This window comes from Triticum dicoccoides, chromosome 2B (genome assembly GCF_002162155.2).
Source record: "Triticum dicoccoides isolate Atlit2015 ecotype Zavitan chromosome 2B, WEW_v2.0, whole genome shotgun sequence".
Taxonomy (NCBI): Eukaryota; Viridiplantae; Streptophyta; class Magnoliopsida; order Poales; family Poaceae; genus Triticum; species Triticum dicoccoides.
In genome coordinates this window covers 349841736-349848755 of record NC_041383.1, presented here as the reverse complement: position 1 = coordinate 349848755, position 7020 = coordinate 349841736, and positions in this window count along the sequence as shown.

The window sequence follows — 7020 nt, the reverse complement described above, 5'->3', positions numbered from 1 at the left end:
CCATTGTGGTGGAGCGCAAGGAGGCTGGGAAGGAGTACCCGGTTCAAAGGCCGGTTTACTATATCAGCGAAGTGCTCATTGAGTCAAAGCAAAGGTATCTGCATTGGCAGAAGCTAGTGTATGGGGTGTTTATGGCAAGTCGAAAGCTTAAACAGTACTTTCAAGGTCATCCCATCACAGTGGTCAGTTCTGCTCCCTTGGGGGATATAATCCAGAAAAGGGAGGCAACTGGCCGGGTTGCTAAGTGGGCTATTGAGCTTGGACCACACGGTTTGAAGTACATGCCTCGCACAGCCATCAAGTCCCAGGCTCTTGTGGATTTCATCAATGACTGGACCGAGTTGCAGGCTCCAGAAGACAAACCGGACAGTACATACTGGACTATTCACTTTGACGGGTCCAGGCAATTGGAGGGCTCGGGGGCTGGAGTTGTCCTTACTTCCCCTCGAGGTGATAAAATTCATTATGTTCTTTGCTTAATGTTCCCTTGTACTAACAATGCAGCTGAGTATGAAGCTTTACTCCATGGTCTTTGAGTGGCTAAGGAGATGAACTTAAGCCACGTACGATGCTTTGGAGACTCAGACTTGGTCGCCCAGCAAGTTTCAGGTACTTGGGATTCCAAAGATCCTCTCATGGCGGCTTACCGACGAGAGGTGGATATTCTGGCTGGTCACTTTAAGGGATATCAAGTGGACCACAATGATCGGTGCAAAAATGAGGCAGCTGACGCTTTAAGCCGGCTAGGATCTCAGCATAAACCAGTGCCGCCCAATACCTTTTTGGATGTCTTGCATAACCCGTCGGTCCAACTGATCCGTAGGCATAGTGGTGGCCGCTTTGCATATCATTCCGGATTGGACAGTTCCATACTTGGCGTATATGAACCAGAGCGAGCTACCAGATGATGAAATTTTAGCCAGACAGATCATCCGGCGGTCCAAGTCCATGGTTGTTCACAACGGCGAGTTACACCACTGCAGTGTTTCTTGGGCGTTCCAGCGCTGTGTTTCTCTTGAAGAACGCCGTGAGATTTTACGTGAGATCCACGAAGGAGACTATGGTCATCACGCCGGTTCAAAATCCTTGGTTGCTAAAGCTTTTCGTCACAGTTTCTATTGGTTGACAGCTCATGCTGATGCTGAGTACTTGGTCAAGCGGTGCGATGGCTGTCAAAAATTCTCAAGACGAGCTCATGTGCCGGCTCAGGAGCTACGGATGATTCCTATCACCTGGCCATTTGCAACTTGGGGGCTTGACATGGTAGGGCCTTTCAAGCGATCAAAGGATAAGAAGACCCACCTGTTGGTGGCGGTTGACAAGTTCACTAAATGGGTTGAAGCGGAGCGAGTAAGCAAGTGTGACGCAGCCACGACGGTTCAACTCATTAAAAAGGTGATCTTCCGTTTCGGTTTTCCACATAGCATTATCACGGATAATGGCACGAACCTCTCTAAAGGTGAGATGGAGGATTTTTGTCAACGAGAGCACATCCGGCTTGATGTAGCGTCTGTGGCTCATCCCCAATCCAATGGTCAAGCTGAACGAGCTAATCAGGAAATTCTAAAGGGTATCAAGCCCCGGCTTATGGTCCCCTTGAAGCGGACGCCGGGTTGCTAGGTGGAAGAACTACCATCTGTGTTATGGAGCATAAACACCACCCCAAACCGATCTACAGGTTATACGCCTTTCTTCATGGTTTACGGAGTAGAGGCGGTACTCCCCAGTGATATTCGTCATGACTCGCCTCGGGTTGCCAATTATGTTGAAGCGGACAATGAGCAAGCACGTCAAGAAGCACTAGACCTGTTAGATGAGAAGCGGGATATGGCTTTGACTCAATCAGCGGTTTACCAGCAAGACCTGCGGCATTATCACAGCCACCGGGTTAAAACAAGAACCTTTCAAGAAGGCGATTTAGTGCTCCGGCTCATCCAGGATCAGACCGACATGCACAAGTTATCCCCACCTTGGGAAGGGCCCTTTGTGGTCAGCAAGAATCTGCACAACGGATCATACTACCTCATTGACATTCAGAAGACTCATGCACTTCTGAGGAGGAGACCCGGCGACCGTGGAACATTGCTCTCCTTCGGCCGTACTACACTTGAGTTATAGGCTCTTCTTATGTACATATTATGACAATGTATATTTTATGATCAATATAATAAACCGGCACCCATGCAATAAAGCAGGGCCTCTGCCGTTCTTCCAATGTTTCTTGGATACAAGGGGGCTTCTGCTTTCAAAGCAATGACCCGTTTTGTCCACTGAACTGGCTATTATGCCATCATACAGCTTGGGAGCTTCACACCCAAGGGGCCAAAGAGAGATCTGTTGCTACTAGCATGACTCAAACATAGGCACCCATTGAGCACAGCTCACAAAGTTACTTGGGGGCTCTTTGTGTAAAGTAACAAAGAGTTTGAAAGGACCCTTGTAACCGGGTATCGACCCACGGCTTGGAAGCCTGGTGTATTCACCTAAAACCCCGGGTTAACCTGCCTTCATCAAGTAAGCCACTCCTATCCAGGTAATCCTGGCATGACCCACCGAACGTTTGACAGTTACTGTCATTGAGACCCTGAACTTGTCAAAGTTAAAACAATGATTGGTTAGTTGGAGGCCCATCTTAAAAGGCTTTGTCAAATGGTTTAACTCAGCAGCCTGGCAGGCCACGAAAAGCCTCGAATTTGGGCCTGGCAGCCCTCGAAAAGCCTCGACTACAAGTTTTTATTTGCATTGTTTCTTTGCAAGTTTTATCCTTATTTGGTCACCTTTTAAGGTAAACCGGCATCTCTTGATCCGGCCAGGCTATATGTCTTCATCTCAACCTGGTGTTTTTTAACCCAGTGTGGCTTACAGATATCATCTGTTCAAGCATATAATCAATGGTGAACCGGCATCTTTCAATCCGGTCTGGCTTTGACTAATTGTCGCCAGTATGATCATCCGGTGTTCATCACAACCCGGTTTTACTTCTTACAATACCAGCATTGCATGGTGAAAGTTGGGTATTCGCCCTTACTACAAATAAGTTGGTAAACCAACAGCATAATTTCATATCCCAGGTATGATTCATTTTTTGCTATTTTTACAACCTTGGTTACTTACCAGGTTATGTATTGGGCATTATGACCCGTCTAGCGGTAAACTGGCCGGACAGATCTTTTGTTATGCAGATATAAGGACAACATAATGTTATAAAGGTACATAAGCAAGTACGGCAATTATCATGGCAGATCAAACAAAGTCATATCTTAGTGCACGATGGCAGCAGATCAAAGTATTTTCAAACTAGCCTATTACAAGGCGCTTTACGGCCCAAAATAAAGGATTGTTCTTTACATAGAGCACAGTTTGTGGAACATCAACCCGATTGCCGGATCAAGGCTCATCACCATGTTGACGGGAAGTTGATGGATCATCTGGCGTCGGTTCAGCCTCCTCCTCTCCATCCAGTGGCTGGAAGTCAATGGTGGTCTAGTCAATTCGGGTTAAAGCTTGAAAGACAGTCTCTTCACTTATAAGTTCGGACGGATCAATGTCAGGGGCGTAAGTCTGCTTACAGATTGGCGGGATAAGATTTTGCACTTCCTTCACAGCAGTGTTAATCCGCTGGTTGCTTGCATCATAAAAGGACCGGTGAACAATCAAGTTAGCTTCTTCCGCCAATTGACTCGCTAGGGGACGCATCTCCTTTGTCAGAACTTTGAGGGCTTCATTGTCAAATTCTGCCCCGTTTTCTTGCTCACCAGGAAAGCCCTTGGCAATATCAACCGGATCCAGATCAGCTATCCATGCTTTGGCTCGGGTAAGTGCCAACAGAGCGCCAGCCCTGGCAGCGGATCGCTTCATTTCTTCTATCTGCGCCGGCGTCATGGATAACCTTGTTAGAGTGTCCTTGAACGATGTTGGGGCCGGTTTGTTGTAGGAGACCACACAGATAACCCGTTGGGCACCGGTATACAGTTGCTCTATCAATGTATAGGCTGCCTTTAGCTTCATCCGCATGTCAGAGCCCAGATGAGCAACACGGCCACCTACAAGGGTTTAAGATTTTGATGTTAAACCGACAAATTTCAAAGATGGTTATTCAAGAGATCTTGACAGAAATATTTACCGAATATCGTAGAGGTCATGGCATTTACTTGGTGCTTCAACCCAGTTAGTTCTTCCGCCACGGGTTTAAGAGCCGACTCGGCGTCCTCAGCCCGCTTCAACAATGTTGTCTTCTCTGTTTCCCAACTGGCACGCTCATTCTTGAACCCTTCTTTCAGTTGCTCCATGGCTGCCAAAGCGGTTTTAAGCTCATATTTGGCCTTGGAAGTCTCTGCTTGTTGGGACTTGATATTCTCTTGAAGATCAGCAATTTGAGAGCCCTGGTGATTTATATCAGCCTGCCACAGTCAGATGAGGAGCATATAAATATTTTATCAAAAGTCCCAAGCATATAACCAGTTATACACTTGGCACTTGGGGGCTAATGCAGATTGCTTCTTTACTACTGATTGTTTGAAGTCCTAAGGAACAATACAAGTTTTAATCTTGGCACTTGGGAGCTAATGTGTTTTTGATCAAGAAAATACACAGGCAAGGGAAGTTAACAAAATACAATATGGAATATAAAAGTCATGGTTTATCTTCAAGAGATAAACCGGCCCTTGGGGGCTACTCAGTCGAATTATTCTTTATCTTTAAAGTCCCGGTTTGTCTTCACGAGACAAACCGGCCCTTGGGGGCTACAATACAGTGAATGTACGGAATAAGGATGACAGTGTTTGGAATATTACCTCATAGCGTTCCTTCATCAGATTCACCAAACCGGCCTCATAATCTCGGCTTGTGTAAAGCCGGTTCAAGAATCCGGAATGAAGATCCTGAGCAGAAAGATTAACATAGCTCGACAAATCGGTCTTCCCTTTCCCCTTGCCCATAGCAGCAAATTTGTCCTTGGCAGTATGTTTTGATAAGGCAACTGGATTGCCTGGGACGGTATAAGCAGTGCCAGTGATAATAACATCATCGCCACCTTTTGATGGGCTTGGTGGATTGACACTATCTTTGGCTGGGCTCGGTGGATTAGCAGCAGGGCTTAGTGGATTAGCAGCTGGACTTGGAGGCGTGACATGTGGACTTGATGTATGAACATGTGTAGTCGGGTCAGCTTCCAGCAGATTAGCATTAGTGGCTGGATCCGGTGGGGTAGAATCATCCATAACAACATCAGTGTCTCTACCAGCATCTTCTGGAGTCTTCTCCGATTCAACTTCATCAGTAGGTTCACTGGTCTTGGCTTTCTTGCTCAACCGGCCCTTGGCACTATAAGATCAAAACAGAAGATTAGTATGGTAAACGGATACACGAAGGAAAAAGTTAAAGGGCAGTATACTTACCCGGGGACGGTTTTAAGGGGAGGCAGCTGAGTGGTTGATGAACCGCCAGATGAGGAATTAGAGGAAACCTGATAATTCGAGTCAGACGGATTAAGTGGGTTCTGGAAGCAACACGCCAAGGGACAAGGCTTATTAAAAGAAGAAGAGACCTCTGGACGACGCTTCCGGGGTGGAGTGTCTGGTAAACCGGAGGAAGTGACCTGTTGACCACTGTGCCGGGTTATGCGACGACCTTCTTGTTGTTGTGTCTTCAAAGAAAATTGTGGATCCAAATGAGCAAGTGGGTGAGAGCGTTTTAGTTTCCGAACTGCACGAGAAATTTCCGAACCGGCACATGATGCAAACCGGAGGAAAGGGAGATTACCTCAACATGATCAGCACGGCTAGCTTCCGCATCATCCTGATAATAGTCATTGTTAATAAGGTGTACGAAAAATGAGCCAAGGGAGTCAAGTTCTACCTATTGATCCGAATCTTCAATATCTTCAGGCGGATCAGCAGTTTCGCCGGTCTTCTTCTTGGCTGCTCTCTATAACTTTGCTCTTGGCACGAGGAGCCATTGCCGGTTTGTCTGAAGCTTTCCTTTTCCAAAAGGAGCTATTGGCTTGGAAAATTAAACAAAGGTTTATTAGAGCAATGTTAAAGCGGAGGTGGATCAAGAAAGCACAAGGTTAAAATCTTTACCGCTGGTGGTTTGTTGGAGGAGTAAAAAGGGGCCAGCCCAGTTTGGCTGCATGCAGCGACCGGTTCATCTAGCATCTTCTTCACAGATTATGTGACTTCATCATCAGTCATTTCTATCTCATTAAACTGTTGAGGATCCTTGGCATTGCCGGTATATTCGTGCATCAATCCAGGGCGGCGGCTTAAAAGAAGGACATGCCATGCAACCCAACAGCGAACGAGGTCAAAGCCAGTCAAACCGTTGGCTAGGAGAGCCCGGAGTTTGGCGAGTTGAGGTGTGTAAGCCTTTCGCTCCTTGGCGGTGAGCCGTTGAGGCAGTGGATGGCCATTGCGAAGCCTGTGAGCGCGGTAACCCGGCAAGGGATTTTCTCCGGCAGGGGCAGTATTTTTACAGTAAAACCATGTTTGCTTCCAGTCTTTAGGGTTGTTGTGGTGCTTTGCATGAGGGAAATCAACTTCCTTTCTCTTTTGGATTGAAACCCCACCAAGTTCAGTATTGGGGCCGTCAGAGAACTCAGTCCGGCGGTTTAAATGGAAGAAATCTCGGAAGAGCTCAACAGTTGGTTCCTCTTGAAGGTAAACTTCGCAGAACACTTGGAAGTTGCATATGTTGGACACAGAATTTGGTCGAATGTCCTCAGGATGGAGTTGAAAGCTGGCAAGCACATCTCGGAAGAACTTTGATCCGGGAGGGCTGAATCCCCGGTCTAAGTGCTGCATAAAAACAATTACTTCGCCATCTTGAGGCTCGAGAGGGCACTCAGGGCCAGGAACTCGCCAGTGAAGGATATTTTTTGAGGCTAAAGCGCCAGTTGCAACGTATCCATTGATTTGTGTTTCCATGATCCGCGAAGGAACCCAGTTGCAAGCGGCGAATTGCTTGGTCATCTTGGAAACAAACTGTAAAAGGAAAAATGAAGGCCGGTTTACGATAGATGGT